Below are 17,462 nucleotides of genomic sequence, written 5' to 3' on the forward strand. Positions count from 1 at the left end.
TAATAAAGTAATTAGGATTTCTGTTTTGAATTCTTTAAGGACAGTTCAAATGTTTTAAAATAATAAAATTTAATATAAATTTTAAAAAAAGTAATTAGGATTCCTCTTTTGGATTCTTCAAGGATAGTTTAAATGTTTTAAAATTATAAAATTTAAATGAAATTTAAAAAAATAAATTATCATTTCTGTCTTGGATTCTTCATGCATAGTCTAAATGTTTTAAAAGAATAAAATTTAAAATAAATTTTAACAAAGTAATTAGGATTTCTGTTTTGAATTCTTGAAGGATAGTTTAAATGTTTTAAAATTGTAAAATTAAAACAAAAATTTTAAAAAAGTAATTAGGATTTCTGTTTTGAATTCTTTAAGGACAGTTTAAATGTTTTAAAATAATAAAATTTAATATAAATTTTAAAAAAAGTAATTAGGATTCCTCTTTTGGATTCTTCAAGGATAGTTTAAATGTTTTAAAATTATAAAATTTAAATGAAATTTTAAAAAATAAATTATGATTTCTGTTTTGGATTCTCCAAGCATAGTCTAAATGTTTTAAAAGAATAAATTTTAAAAGAATTTTTAACAAAGTAATTAGGATTTCTGTTTTGGATTCTTGAAGGATAGTTTAAATGTTTTAAAATTATAAAATTTAAACAAAAATTTTAAAAAAGTAATTAGGATTTCTTTTTTGGATTCTTCACGGACAGTTTAAATGTTTTAAAATTGTAAAATTTAAATGAAATTTTAAAAAAATAATTAGGATTTCTGTTTTGGATTCTTCACGGACAGTTTAAATGTTTTAAAATAATAAAATTTAATATAAATTTAAAAAAAGTAATTAGGATTCCTGTTTTGGATTCTTCAAGGATTGTTTAAATGTTTTAAAATTATAAAATTTAAACAAAAATTTTAAAAAAGTAATTAGGATTTCTGTTTTGAATTCTTTAAGGACAGTTCAAATGTTTTAAAATAATAAAATTTAATATAAATTTTAAAAAAAAGTAATTAGGATTCCTGTTTTGGATTCTTCAAGGATAGTTTAAATGTTTTAAAATTATAAAATTTAAATGAAATTTAAAAAATAAATTATGATTTCTGTTTTGGATTCTACAAGCATAGTCTAAATGTATTAAAAGAATAAAATTTAAAAGAAATTTTAACAAAGTACTCAGGATTTCTGTTTTGGATTCTTGAAGGATAGTTTAAATGTTTTAAAATTATAAAATTTAAACAAAAATTTTAAAAAAGTAATTAGGATTTCTTTTTTCGATTCTTCATGGACAGTTTAAATGTTTTAAAATTGTAAAATTTAAATGAAATGTTAAAAAAGTAATTAGGATTCCTCCTTTGGATTCTTGAAGGACTGTTTAAATGTTTTAAAATAATAAAATTTAATATAAATTTAAAAAAAGAAATTAGGATTCCTGTTTTGGATTCTTCAAGGATAGTTTAAATGTTTTAAAATTATAAAATTTAAATGAAATTTTAACAAATAAATTATGATTTCTGTCTTGGATTCTTCATGCATAGTCTAAATGTTTTAAAAGAATAAAATTTAAAATAAATTTTAACAAAGTAATTAGGATTTCTGTTTTGAATTCTTGAAGGATAGTTTAAATGTTTTAAAATTGTAAAATTTAAACAAAAATTTTAAAAAAGTAATTAGGATTTCTGTTTTGAATTCTTTAAGGACAGTTTAAATGTTTTAAAATAATAAAATTTAATATAAATTTTAAAAAAATTAATTAGGATTCCTCTTTTGGATTCTTCAAGGATAGTTTAAATGTTTTAAAATTATAAAATTTAAATGATGTTTTAAAAAATAAATTATGATTTCTGTCTTGGATTCTTCATGCATAGTCTAAATGTTTTAAAAGAATAAAATTTAAAATAAATTTTAACAAAGTAATTAGGATTTCTGTTTTGGATTCTTGAAGGATAGTTTAAATGTTTTAAAATTATAAAATTTAAACAAAAATTTTAATAAAGTAATTAGGATTTCTGTTTTGAATTCTTTAAGGACAGTTCAAATGTTTTAAAATAATAAAATTTAATATAAATTTTAAAAAAAGTAATTAGGATTCCTCTTTTGGATTCTTCAAGGATAGTTTAAATGTTTTAAAATTATAAAATTTAAATGAAATTTAAAAAAATAAATTATCATTTCTGTTTTGGATTCTACAAGCATAGTCTAAATGTTTTAAAAGAATAAATTTTAAAAGAATTTTTAACAAAGTAATTAGGATTTCTGTTTTGGATTCTTAAAGGAGAGTTTAAATGTTTTAAAATTTTAAAATTTAAACAAAAATTTTAAAAAAGTAATTAGGATTGCTGTTTTGAATTCTTCAAGGACAGTTTAAATGTTATAAAATAATAAAATTTAATATAAATTTTAAAAAAAGTAATTAGGATTCCTATTTTGGATTCTTCAAGGACAGTTTAAATGTTTTAAAATAATAAAATTTAAAAGAAATTTTAAAAAATAAATTACGATTCCTGTTTTGGATTCTTCAAGGATTGTTTAAATGTTTTAAAATTATAAAATTTAAATGAAATTTAAAAAAATAAATTATGATTTCTGATTTGGATTCTTCAAGCATAGTCTAAATGTTTTAAAAGAATAAAATTTAAAATAAATTTTAACAAAGTAAATAGGATTTCTGTTTTGGATTCTTGAAAGATAGTTTAAATGTTTTAAAATTATAAAATTTAAACAAAAATTTTAAAAAAGTAATTAGGATTTCTTTTTTGGATTCTTCACGGACAGTTTAAATGTTTTAAAATTGCAAAATTTAAATGAAATTTTAAAAAAGTAATTAGGATTTCTGTTTTGGATTCTTCACGGACAGTTTAAATGTTTTAAAATAATAAAATTTAATATAAATTTAAAAAAAGTAATTAGGATTCCTGTTTTGGATTCTTCAAGGATTGTTTAAATGTTTTAAAATTATAAAATTTAAATGAAGTTTTAAAAAATAAATTACGATTTCTGTCTTGGATTCTTCATGCATAGTCTTAATGTTTTAAAAGAATAAAATTTAAAATAAATTTTAACAAAGTAATTAGGATTTCTGTTTTGAATTCTTTAAGGACAGTTTAAATGTTTTAAAATAATAAAATTTAATATAAATTTTAAAAAAGTAATTAGGATTTCTTTTTTCGATTCTTCATGGACAGTTTAAATGTTTTAAAATTGTAAAATTTAAATGAAATGTTAAAAAAGTAATTAGGATTCCTCCTTTGGATTCTTGAAGGACTGTTTAAATGTTTTAAAATAATAAAATTTAATATAAATTTAAAAAAAGAAATTAGGATTCCTGTTTTGGATTCTTCAAGGATAGTTTAAATGTTTTAAAATTATAAAATTTAAATGAAATTTTAAAAAATAAATTATGATTTCTGTCTTGGATTCTTTATGCATAGTCTAAATGTTTTAAAAGAATAAAATTTAAAATAAATTTTAACAAAGTAATTAGGATTTCTGTTTTGAATTCTTGGAGGATAGTTTAAATGTTTTAAAATTGTAAAATTTAAACAAAAATTTTAAAAAAGTAATTAGGATTTCTGTTTTGAATTCTTTAAGGACAGTTTAAATGTTTTAAAATAATAAAATTTAATATAAATTTTAAAAAAAGTAATTAGGATTCCTCCTTTGGATTCTTTAAGGACTGTTTAAATGTTTTAATATAATAAAATTTAATATAAATTTTAAAAAAGAAATTAGGATTCCTGTTTTGGATTCTTCAAGGATAGTTTAAATGTTTTAAAATTATAAAATTTAAATGAAATTTTAAAAAATAAATTATGATTTCTGTTTTGGATTCTACAAGCATAGTCTAAATGTATTAAAAGAATAAAATTTAAAAGAAATTTTAACAAAGTACTCAGGATTTCTGTTTTGGATTCTTGAAGGATAGTTTAAATGTTTTAAAATTATAAAATTTAAACAAAAATTTTAAAAAAGTAATTAGGATTTCTTTTTTGGATTCTTCATGGACAGTTTAAATGGTTTAAAATTGTAAAATTTAAATGAAATGTTAAAAAAGTAATTAGGATTCCTCCTTTGGATTCTTTAAGGACTGTTTAAATGTTTTAAAATAATAAAATTTAATATAAATTTAAAAAAAGAAATTAGGATTCCTGTTTTGGATTCTTCAAGGATAGTTTAAATGTTTTAAAATTATAAAATTTAAATGAAATTTTAAAAAATAAATAATGATTTCTGTCTTGGATTCTTCATGCATAGTCTAAATGTTTTAAAAGAATAAAATTTAAAATAAATTTTAACAAAGTAATTAGGATTTCTGTTTTGGATTCTTGAAGGATAGTTTAAATGTTTTAAAATTATAAAATTTAAACAAAAATTTTAAAAAAGTAATTAGGATTTCTGTTTTGAATTCTTTAAGGACAGTTCAAATGTTTTAAAATTGTAAAATTTAAATGAAATGTTAAAAAAGTAATTAGGATTCCTCCTTTGGATTCTTTAAGGACTGTTTAAATGTTTTAAAATAATAAAATTTAATATAAATTTAAAAAAAGAAATTAGGATTCCTGTTTTGGATTCTTCAAGGATAGTTTAAATGTTTTAAAATTATAAAATTTAAATGAAATTTTAAAAAATAAATTATGATTTCTGTTTTGGATTCTACAAGCATAGTCTAAATGTATTAAAAGAATAAAATTTAAAAGAAATTTTAACAAAGTACTCAGGATTTCTGTTTTGGATTCTTGAAGGATAGTTTAAATGTTTTAAAATTATAAAATTTAAACAAAAATTTTAAAAAAGTAATTAGGATTTCTTTTTTGGATTCTTCACGGACAGTTTAAATGTTTTAAAATTGTAAAATTTAAATGAAATGTTAAAAAAGTAATTAGGATTCCTCCTTTGGATTCTTTAAGGACTGTTTAAATGTTTTAAAATAATAAAATTTAATATAAATTTAAAAAAAGTAATTAGGATTCCTGTTTTGGATTCTTCAAGGATAGTTTAAATGTTTTAAAATTATAAAATTTAAATGAAATTTTAAAAAATAAATTATGATTTCTGTTTTGGATTCTACAAGCATAGTCTAAATGTATTAAAAGAATAAAATTTAAAAGAAATTTTAACAAAGTACTCAGGATTTCTGTTTTGGATTCTTGAAGGATAGTTTAAATGTTTTAAAATTATAAAATTTAAACAAAAATTTTAAAAAAGTAATTAGGATTTCTTTTTTGGATTCTTCACGGACAGTTTAAATGTTTTAAAATTGTAAAATTTAAATGAAATGTTAAAAAAGTAATTAGGATTCCTCCTTTGGATTCTTTAAGGACTGTTTAAATGTTTTAAAATAATAAAATTTAATATAAATTTAAAAAAAGTAATTAGGATTCCTGTTTTGGATTCTTCAAGGATAGTTTAAATGTTTTAAAATTATAAAATTTAAATGAAATTTAAAAAAATAAATTATGATTTCTGTTTTGGATTCTACAAGCATAGTCTAAATGTATTAAAAGAATAAAATTTAAAAGAAATTTTAACAAAGTACTCAGGATTTCTGTTTTGGATTCTTGAAGGATAGTTTAAATGTTTTAAAATTATAAAATTTAAACAAAAATTTTAAAAAAGTAATTAGGATTTCTTTTTTGGATTCTTCATGGACAGTTTAAATGGTTTAAAATTGTAAAATTTAAATGAAATGTTAAAAAAGTAATTAGGATTCCTCCTTTGGATTCTTTAAGGACTGTTTAAATGTTTTAAAATAATAAAATTTAATATAAATTTAAAAAAAGAAATTAGGATTCCTGTTTTGGATTCTTCAAGGATAGTTTAAATGTTTTAAAATTATAAAATTTAAATGAAATTTTAAAAAATAAATAATGATTTCTGTCTTGGATTCTTCATGCATAGTCTAAATGTTTTAAAAGAATAAAATTTAAAATAAATTTTAACAAAGTAATTAGGATTTCTGTTTTGGATTCTTGAAGGATAGTTTAAATGTTTTAAAATTATAAAATTTAAACAAAAATTTTAAAAAAGTAATTAGGATTTCTGTTTTGAATTCTTTAAGGACAGTTCAAATGTTTTAAAATTGTAAAATTTAAATGAAATGTTAAAAAAGTAATTAGGATTCCTCCTTTGGATTCTTTAAGGACTGTTTAAATGTTTTAAAATAATAAAATTTAATATAAATTTAAAAAAAGTAATTAGGATTCCTGTTTTGGATTCTTCAAGGATTGTTTAAATGTTTTAAAATTATAAAATTTAAATGAAATTTTAAAAAATAAATTATGATTTCTGTTTTGGATTCTACAAGCATAGTCTAAATGTATTAAAAGAATAAAATTTAAAAGAAATTTTAACAAAGTACTCAGGATTTCTGTTTTGGATTCTTGAAGGATAGTTTAAATGTTTTAAAATTATAAAATTTAAACAAAAATTTTAAAAAAGTAATTAGGATTTCTTTTTTGGATTCTTCATGGACAGTTTAAATGGTTTAAAATTGTAAAATTTAAATGAAATGTTAAAAAAGTAATTAGGATTCCTCCTTTGGATTCTTTAAGGACTGTTTAAATGTTTTAAAATAATAAAATTTAATATAAATTTAAAAAAAGAAATTAAGATTCCTGTTTTGGATTCTTCAAGGATAGTTTAAATGTTTTAAAATTATAAAATTTAAATGAAATTTTAAAAAATAAATAATGATTTCTGTCTTGGATTCTTCATGCATAGTCTAAATGTTTTAAAAGAATAAAATTTAAAATAAATTTTAACAAAGTAATTAGGATTTCTGTTTTGGATTCTTGAAGGATAGTTTAAATGTTTTAAAATTATAAAATTTAAACAAAAATTTTAAAAAAGTAATTAGGATTTCTGTTTTGAATTCTTTAAGGACAGTTCAAATGTTTTAAAATTGTAAAATTTAAATGAAATGTTAAAAAAGTAATTAGGATTCCTCCTTTGGATTCTTTAAGGACTGTTTAAATGTTTTAAAATAATAAAATTTAATATAAATTTAAAAAAAGAAATTAGGATTCCTGTTTTGGATTCTTCAAGGATAGTTTAAATGTTTTAAAATTATAAAATTTAAATGAAATTTTAAAAAATAAATTATGATTTCTGTTTTGGATTCTACAAGCATAGTCTAAATGTATTAAAAGAATAAAATTTAAAAGAAATTTTAACAAAGTACTCAGGATTTCTGTTTTGGATTCTTGAAGGATAGTTTAAATGTTTTAAAATTATAAAATTTAAACAAAAATTTTAAAAAAGTAATTAGGATTTCTTTTTTGGATTCTTCACGGACAGTTTAAATGTTTTAAAATTGTAAAATTTAAATGAAATGTTAAAAAAGTAATTAGGATTCCTCCTTTGGATTCTTTAAGGACTGTTTAAATGTTTTAAAATAATAAAATTTAATATAAATTTAAAAAAAGTAATTAGGATTCCTGTTTTGGATTCTTCAAGGATAGTTTAAATGTTTTAAAATTATAAAATTTAAATGAAATTTTAAAAAATAAATTATGATTTCTGTTTTGGATTCTACAAGCATAGTCTAAATGTATTAAAAGAATAAAATTTAAAAGAAATTTTAACAAAGTACTCAGGATTTCTGTTTTGGATTCTTGAAGGATAGTTTAAATGTTTTAAAATTATAAAATTTAAACAAAAATTTTAAAAAAGTAATTAGGATTTCTTTTTTGGATTCTTCACGGACAGTTTAAATGTTTTAAAATTGTAAAATTTAAATGAAATGTTAAAAAAGTAATTAGGATTCCTCCTTTGGATTCTTTAAGGACTGTTTAAATGTTTTAAAATAATAAAATTTAATATAAATTTAAAAAAAGTAATTAGGATTCCTGTTTTGGATTCTTCAAGGATAGTTTAAATGTTTTAAAATTATAAAATTTAAATGAAATTTAAAAAAATAAATTATGATTTCTGTTTTGGATTCTACAAGCATAGTCTAAATGTATTAAAAGAATAAAATTTAAAAGAAATTTTAACAAAGTACTCAGGATTTCTGTTTTGGATTCTTGAAGGATAGTTTAAATGTTTTAAAATTATAAAATTTAAACAAAAATTTTAAAAAAGTAATTAGGATTTCTTTTTTGGATTCTTCATGGACAGTTTAAATGGTTTAAAATTGTAAAATTTAAATGAAATGTTAAAAAAGTAATTAGGATTCCTCCTTTGGATTCTTTAAGGACTGTTTAAATGTTTTAAAATAATAAAATTTAATATAAATTTAAAAAAAGAAATTAGGATTCCTGTTTTGGATTCTTCAAGGATAGTTTAAATGTTTTAAAATTATAAAATTTAAATGAAATTTTAAAAAATAAATAATGATTTCTGTCTTGGATTCTTCATGCATAGTCTAAATGTTTTAAAAGAATAAAATTTAAAATAAATTTTAACAAAGTAATTAGGATTTCTGTTTTGGATTCTTGAAGGATAGTTTAAATGTTTTAAAATTATAAAATTTAAACAAAAATTTTAAAAAAGTAATTAGGATTTCTGTTTTGAATTCTTTAAGGACAGTTCAAATGTTTTAAAATTGTAAAATTTAAATGAAATGTTAAAAAAGTAATTAGGATTCCTCCTTTGGATTCTTTAAGGACTGTTTAAATGTTTTAAAATAATAAAATTTAATATAAATTTAAAAAAAGTAATTAGGATTCCTGTTTTGGATTCTTCAAGGATTGTTTAAATGTTTTAAAATTATAAAATTTAAATGAAATTTTAAAAAATAAATTATGATTTCTGTTTTGGATTCTACAAGCATAGTCTAAATGTATTAAAAGAATAAAATTTAAAAGAAATTTTAACAAAGTACTCAGGATTTCTGTTTTGGATTCTTGAAGGATAGTTTAAATGTTTTAAAATTATAAAATTTAAACAAAAATTTTAAAAAAGTAATTAGGATTTCTTTTTTGGATTCTTCACGGACAGTTTAAATGTTTTAAAATTGTAAAATTTAAATGAAATGTTAAAAAAGTAATTAGGATTCCTCCTTTGGATTCTTTAAGGACTGTTTAAATGTTTTAAAATAATAAAATTTAATATAAATTTAAAAAAAGTAATTAGGATTCCTGTTTTGGATTCTTCAAGGATAGTTTAAATGTTTTAAAATTATAAAATTTAAATGAAATTTTAAAAAATAAATTATGATTTCTGTTTTGGATTCTACAAGCATAGTCTAAATGTATTAAAAGAATAAAATTTAAAAGAAATTTTAACAAAGTACTCAGGATTTCTGTTTTGGATTCTTGAAGGATAGTTTAAATGTTTTAAAATTATAAAATTTAAACAAAAATTTTAAAAAAGTAATTAGGATTTCTTTTTTGGATTCTTCACGGACAGTTTAAATGTTTTAAAATTGTAAAATTTAAATGAAATGTTAAAAAAGTAATTAGGATTCCTCCTTTGGATTCTTTAAGGACTGTTTAAATGTTTTAAAATAATAAAATTTAATATAAATTTAAAAAAAGTAATTAGGATTCCTGTTTTGGATTCTTCAAGGATTGTTTAAATGTTTTAAAATTATAAAATTTAAATGAAATTTTAAAAAATAAATTATGATTTCTGTTTTGGATTCTACAAGCATAGTCTAAATGTATTAAAAGAATAAAATTTAAAAGAAATTTTAACAAAGTACTCAGGATTTCTGTTTTGGATTCTTGAAGGATAGTTTAAATGTTTTAAAATTATAAAATTTAAACAAAAATTTTAAAAAAGTAATTAGGATTTCTTTTTTGGATTCTTCACGGACAGTTTAAATGTTTTAAAATTGTAAAATTTAAATGAAATGTTAAAAAAGTAATTAGGATTCCTCCTTTGGATTCTTTAAGAACTGTTTAAATGTTTTAAAATAATAAAATTTAATATAAATTTAAAAAAAGAAATTAGGATTCCTGTTTTGGATTCTTCAAGGATAGTTTAAATGTTTTAAAATTATAAAATTTAAATGAAATTTTAAAAAATAAATTATGATTTCTGTTTTGGATTCTACAAGCATAGTCTAAATGTATTAAAAGAATAAAATTTAAAAGAAATTTTAACAAAGTACTCAGGATTTCTGTTTTGGATTCTTGAAGGATAGTTTAAATGTTTTAAAATTATAAAATTTAAACAAAAATTTTAAAAAAGTAATTACGATTTCTTTTTTGGATTCTTCACGGACAGTTTAAATGTTTTAAAATTGTAAAATTTAAATGAAATGTTAAAAAAGTAATTAGGATTCCTCCTTTGGATTCTTTAAGGACTGTTTAAATGTTTTAAAATAATAAAATTTAATATAAATTTAAAAAAAGAAATTAGGATTCCTGTTTTGGATTCTTCAAGGATAGTTTAAATGTTTTAAAATTATAAAATTTAAATGAAATTTTAAAAAATAAATTATGATTTCTGTCTTGGATTCTTCATGCATAGTCTAAATGTTTTAAAAGAATAAAATTTAAAATAAATTTTAACAAAGTAATTAGGATTTCTGTTTTGAATTCTTTAAGGACAGTTTAAATGTTTTAAAATAATAAAATTTAATATAAATTTTAAAAAAAGTAATTAGGATTCCTCTTTTGGATTCTTCAAGGATAGTTTAAATGTTTTAAAATTATAAAATTTAAATGAAATTTAAAAAAATAAATTATGATTTCTGTTTTGGATTCTACAAGCATAGTCTAAATGTATTAAAAGAATAAAATTTAAAAGAAATTTTAACAAAGTACTCAGGATTTCTGTTTTGGATTCTTGAAGGATAGTTTAAATGTTTTAAAATTATAAAATTTAAACAAAAATTTTAAAAAAGTAATTAGGATTTCTTTTTTGGATTCTTCACGGACAGTTTAAATGTTTTAAAATTGTAAAATTTAAATGAAATGTTAAAAAAGTAATTAGGATTCCTCCTTTGGATTCTTTAAGGACTGTTTAAATGTTTTAAAATAATAAAATTTAATATAAATTTAAAAAAAGAAATTAGGATTCCTGTTTTGGATTCTTCAAGGATAGTTTAAATGTTTTAAAATTATAAAATTTAAATGAAATTTTAAAAAATAAATTATGATTTCTGTTTTGGATTCTACAAGCATAGTATAAATGTATTAAAAGAATAAAATTTAAAAGAAATTTTAACAAAGTACTCAGGATTTCTGTTTTGGATTCTTGAAGGATAGTTTAAATGTTTTAAAATTATAAAATTTAAACAAAAATTTTAAAAAAGTAATTAGGATTTCTTTTTTCGATTCTTCACGGACAGTTTAAATGTTTTAAAATTGTAAAATTTAAATGAAATGTTAAAAAAGTAATTAGGATTCCTCTTTTGGATTCTTCAAGGATAGTTTAAATGTTTTAAAATTATAAAATTTAAATGAAATTTTAAAAAATAAATTATGATTTCTGTTTTGGATTCTACAAGCATAGTCTAAATGTATTAAAAGAATAAAATTTAAAAGAAATTTTAACAAAGTACTCAGGATTTCTGTTTTGGATTCTTGAAGGATAGTTTAAATGTTTTAAAATTATAAAATTTAAACAAAAATTTTAAAAAAGTAATTAGGATTTCTTTTTTGGATTCTTCACGGACAGTTTAAATGTTTTAAAATTGTAAAATTTAAATGAAATGTTAAAAAAGTAATTAGGATTCCTCCTTTGGATTCTTTAAGGACTGTTTAAATGTTTTAAAATAATAAAATTTAATATAAATTTAGAAAAAGAAATTAGGATTCCTGTTTTGGATTCTTCAAGGATCGTTTAAATGTTTTAAAATTATAAAATTTAAATGAAATTTTAAAAAATAAATTATGATTTCTGTTTTGGATTCTACAAGCATAGTCTAAATGTATTAAAAGAATAAAATTTAAAAGAAATTTTAACAAAGTACTCAGGATTTCTGTTTTGGATTCTTGAAGGATAGTTTAAATGTTTTAAAATTATAAAATTTAAACAAAAATTTTAAAAAAGTAATTAGGATTTCTTTTTTGGATTCTTCACGGACAGTTTAAATGTTTTAAAATTGTAAAATTTAAATGAAATGTTAAAAAAGTAATTAGGATTCCTCCTTTGGATTCTTTAAGGACTGTTTAAATGTTTTAAAATAATAAAATTTAATATAAATTTAAAAAAAGAAATTAGGATTCCTGTTTTGGATTCTTCAAGGATAGTTTAAATGTTTTAAAATTATAAAATTTAAATGAAATTTTAAAAAATAAATTATGATTTCTGTTTTGGATTCTACAAGCATAGTCTAAATGTATTAAAAGAATAAAATTTAAAAGAAATTTTAACAAAGTACTCAGGATTTCTGTTTTGGATTCTTGAAGGATAGTTTAAATGTTTTAAAATTATAAAATTTAAACAAAAATTTTAAAAAAGTAATTAGGATTTCTTTTTTGGATTCTTCACGGACAGTTTAAATGTTTTAAAATTGTAAAATTTAAATGAAATGTTAAAAAAGTAATTAGGATTCCTCCTTTGGATTCTTTAAGGACTGTTTAAATGTTTTAAAATAATAAAATTTAATATAAATTTAGAAAAAGAAATTAGGATTCCTGTTTTGGATTCTTCAAGGATAGTTTAAATGTTTTAAAATTATAAAATTTAAATGAAATTTAAAAAAATAAATTATGATTTCTGTTTTGGATTCTACAAGCATAGTCTAAATGTATTAAAAGAATAAAATTTAAAAGAAATTTTAACAAAGTACTCAGGATTTCTGTTTTGGATTCTTGAAGGATAGTTTAAATGTTTTAAAATTATAAAATTTAAACAAAAATTTTAAAAAAGTAATTAGGATTTCTTTTTTGGATTCTTCACGGACAGTTTAAATGTTTTAAAATTGTAAAATTTAAATGAAATGTTAAAAAAGTAATTAGGATTCCTCCTTTGGATTCTTTAAGGACTGTTTAAATGTTTTAAAATAATAAAATTTAATATAAATTTAAAAAAAGAAATTAGGATTCCTGTTTTGGATTCTTCAAGGATAGTTTAAATGTTTTAAAATTATAAAATTTAAATGAAATTTTAAAAAATAAATTATGATTTCTGTTTTGGATTCTACAAGCATAGTATAAATGTATTAAAAGAATAAAATTTAAAAGAAATTTTAACAAAGTACTCAGGATTTCTGTTTTGGATTCTTGAAGGATAGTTTAAATGTTTTAAAATTATAAAATTTAAACAAAAATTTTAAAAAAGTAATTACGATTTCTTTTTTGGATTCTTCACGGACAGTTTAAATGTTTTAAAATTGTAAAATTTAAATGAAATGTTAAAAAAGTAATTAGGATTCCTCCTTTGGATTCTTTAAGGACTGTTTAAATGTTTTAAAATAATAAAATTTAATATAAATTTAAAAAAAGAAATTAGGATTCCTGTTTTGGATTCTTCAAGGATAGTTTAAATGTTTTAAAATTATAAAATTTAAATGAAATTTTAAAAAATAAATTATGATTTCTGTTTTGGATTCTACAAGCATAGTCTAAATGTATTAAAAGAATAAAATTTAAAAGAAATTTTAACAAAGTACTCAGGATTTCTGTTTTGGATTCTTGAAGGATAGTTTAAATGTTTTAAAATTATAAAATTTAAACAAAAATTTTAAAAAAGTAATTAAGATTTCTTTTTTGGATTCTTCACGGACAGTTTAAATGTTTTAAAATTGTAAAATTTAAATGAAATGTTAAAAAAGTAATTAGGATTCCTCCTTTGGATTCTTTAAGGACTGTTTAAATGTTTTAAAATAATAAAATTTAATATAAATTTAAAAAAAGAAATTAGGATTCCTGTTTTGGATTCTTCAAGGATAGTTTAAATGTTTTAAAATTATAAAATTTAAATGAAATTTTAAAAAATAAATTATGATTTCTGTTTTGGATTCTACAAGCATAGTCTAAATGTATTAAAAGAATAAAATTTAAAAGAAATTTTAACAAAGTACTCAGGATTTCTGTTTTGGATTCTTGAAGGATAGTTTAAATGTTTTAAAATTATAAAATTTAAACAAAAATTTTAAAAAAGTAATTAGGATTTCTTTTTTGGATTCTTCACGGACAGTTTAAATGTTTTAAAATTGTAAAATTTAAATGAAATGTTAAAAAAGTAATTAGGATTCCTCATTTGGATTCTTTAAGGACTGTTTAAATGTTTTAAAATAATAAAATTTAATATAAATTTAAAAAAAGAAATTAGGATTTCTGTTTTGGATTCTTCAAGGATAGTTTAAATGTTTTAAAATTATAAAATTTAAATGAAATTTTAAAAAATAAATTATGATTTCTGTTTTGGATTCTACAAGCATAGTCTAAATGTATTAAAAGAATAAAATTTAAAAGAAATTTTAACAAAGTACTCAGGATTTCTGTTTTGGATTCTTGAAGGATAGTTTAAATGTTTTAAAATTATAAAATTTAAACAAAAATTTTAAAAAAGTAATTAGGATTGCTGTTTTGAATTCTTCAAGGACAGTTTAAATGTTATAAAATAATAAAATTTAATATAAATTTTAAAAAAAGTAATTAGGATTCCTATTTTGGATTCTTCAAGGACAGTTTAAATGTTTTAAAATAATAAAATTTAAAAGAAATTTTAAAAAATAAATTACGATTCCTGTTTTGGATTCTTCAAGGATTGTTTAAATGTTTTAAAATTATAAAATTTAAATGAAATTTTAAAAAATAAATTATGATTTCTGATTTGGATTCTTCAAGCATAGTCTAAATGTTTTAAAAGAATAAAATTTAAAATAAATTTTAACAAAGTAAATAGGATTTCTGTTTTGGATTCTTGAAAGATAGTTTAAATGTTTTAAAATTATAAAATTTAAACAAAAATTTTAAAAAAGTAATTAGGATTTCTTTTTTGGATTCTTCACGGACAGTTTAAATGTTTTAAAATTGCAAAATTTAAATGAAATTTTAAAAAAGTAATTAGGATTTCTGTTTTGGATTCTTCACGAACAGTTTAAATGTTTTAAAATAATAAAATTTAATATAAATTTAAAAAAAGTAATTAGGATTCCTGTTTTGGATTCTTCAAGGATTGTTTAAATGTTTTAAAATTATAAAATTTAAATGAAGTTTTAAAAAATAAATTACGATTTCTGTCTTGGATTCTTCATGCATAGTCTTAATGTTTTAAAAGAATAAAATTTAAAATAAATTTTAACAAAGTAATTAGGATTTCTGTTTTGAATTCTTTAAGGACAGTTTAAATGTTTTAAAATAATAAAATTTAATATAAATTTTAAAAAAGTAATTAGGATTTCTTTTTTCGATTCTTCATGGACAGTTTAAATGTTTTAAAATTGTAAAATTTAAATGAAATGTTAAAAAAGTAATTAGGATTCCTCCTTTGGATTCTTGAAGGACTGTTTAAATGTTTTAAAATAATAAAATTTAATATAAATTTAAAAAAAGAAATTAGGATTCCTGTTTTGGATTCTTCAAGGATAGTTTAAATGTTTTAAAATTATAAAATTTAAATGAAATTTTAAAAAATAAATTATGATTTCTGTCTTGGATTCTTTATGCATAGTCTAAATGTTTTAAAAGAATAAAATTTAAAATAAATTTTAACAAAGTAATTAGGATTTCTGTTTTGAATTCTTGGAGGATAGTTTAAATGTTTTAAAATTGTAAAATTTAAACAAAAATTTTAAAAAAGTAATTAGGATTTCTGTTTTGAATTCTTTAAGGACAGTTTAAATGTTTTAAAATAATAAAATTTAATATAAATTTTAAAAAAAGTAATTAGGATTCCTCCTTTGGATTCTTTAAGGACTGTTTAAATGTTTTAATATAATAAAATTTAATATAAATTTTAAAAAAGAAATTAGGATTCCTGTTTTGGATTCTTCAAGGATAGTTTAAATGTTTTAAAATTATAAAATTTAAATGAAATTTTAAAAAATAAATTATGATTTCTGTTTTGGATTCTACAAGCATAGTCTAAATGTATTAAAAGAATAAAATTTAAAAGAAATTTTAACAAAGTACTCAGGATTTCTGTTTTGGATTCTTGAAGGATAGTTTAAATGTTTTAAAATTATAAAATTTAAACAAAAATTTTAAAAAAGTAATTAGGATTTCTTTTTTCGATTCTTCATGGACAGTTTAAATGTTTTAAAATTGTAAAATTTAAATGAAATGTTAAAAAACTAATTAGGATTCCTCCTTTGGATTCATTAAGGACTGTTTAAATGTTTTAAAATAATAAAATTTAATATAAATTTAAAAAAAGAAATTAGGATTCCTGTTTTGGATTCTTCAAGGATAGTTTAAATGTTTTAAAATTATAAAATTTAAATGAAATTTTAAAAAATAAATTATGATTTCTGTCTTGGATTCTTCATGCATAGTCTAAATGTTTTAATAGAATAAAATTTAAAATAAATTTTAACAAAGTAATTAGGATTTCTGTTTTGAATTCTTGAAGGATAGTTTAAATGTTTTAAAATTGTAAAATTTAAACAAAAATTTTAAAAAAGTAATTAGGATTTCTGTTTTGAATTCTTTAAGGACAGTTTAAATGTTTTAAAATAATAAAATTTAATATAAATTTTAAAAAAAGTAATTAGGATTCCTCTTTTGGATTCTTCAAGGATAGTTTAAATGTTTAAAATTATAAAATTTAAATGAAATTTAAAAAAATAAATTATAATTTCTGTTTTGGATTCTACAAGCATAGTCTAAATGTTTTAAAAGAATAAATTTTAAAAGAATTTTTAACAAAGTAATTAGGATTTCTGTTTTGGATTCTTGAAGGATAGTTTAAATATTTTAAAATTATAAAATTTAAATGAAATTTTAAAAAATAAATTATGATTTCTGTCTTTGATTCTTCATGCATAGTCTAAATGTTTTAAAAGAATAAAATTTAAAATAAATTTTAACAAAGTGATTAGGATTTCTGTTTTGGATTCTTGAAGGAGAGTTTAAATGTTTTAAAATTTTAAAATTTAAACAAAAATTTTAAAAAAGTAATTAGGATTGCTGTTTTGAATTCTTCAAGGACAGTTCAAATGTTTTAAAATAATGAAATTTAATATAAATTTTAAAAAAAGTAATTAGGATTCCTATTTTGGATTCTTCAAGGACAGTTTAAATATTTTAAAATAATAAAATTTAAAAGAAATTTTAAAAAATAAATTAGGATTCCTGTTTTGGATTCTTCAAGGATAGTTTAAATGTTTTAAAATTATAAAATTTAAATAAAATTTTAAAAAATAAATTATGATTTCTGATTTGGATTCTTCAAGCATAGTCTAAATGTTTTAAAAGAATAAAATTTAAAATAAATTTTAACAAAGTAATTAGGATTTCTGTTTTGGATTCTTGAAAGATAGTTTAAATGTTTTAAAATTATAAAATATAAACAAAAATTTTAAAAAAGTAATTAGGATTTCTTTTTTCGATTCTTCACGGACAGTTTAAATGTTTTAAAATTGTAAAATTTAAATGAAATTTTAAAAAAGTAATTAGGATTCCTCCTT

The sequence above is a fragment of the Populus nigra genome, chromosome 2 (genome assembly GCF_951802175.1).
Source record: "Populus nigra chromosome 2, ddPopNigr1.1, whole genome shotgun sequence".
Lineage (NCBI taxonomy): Eukaryota > Viridiplantae > Streptophyta > Magnoliopsida > Malpighiales > Salicaceae > Populus > Populus nigra.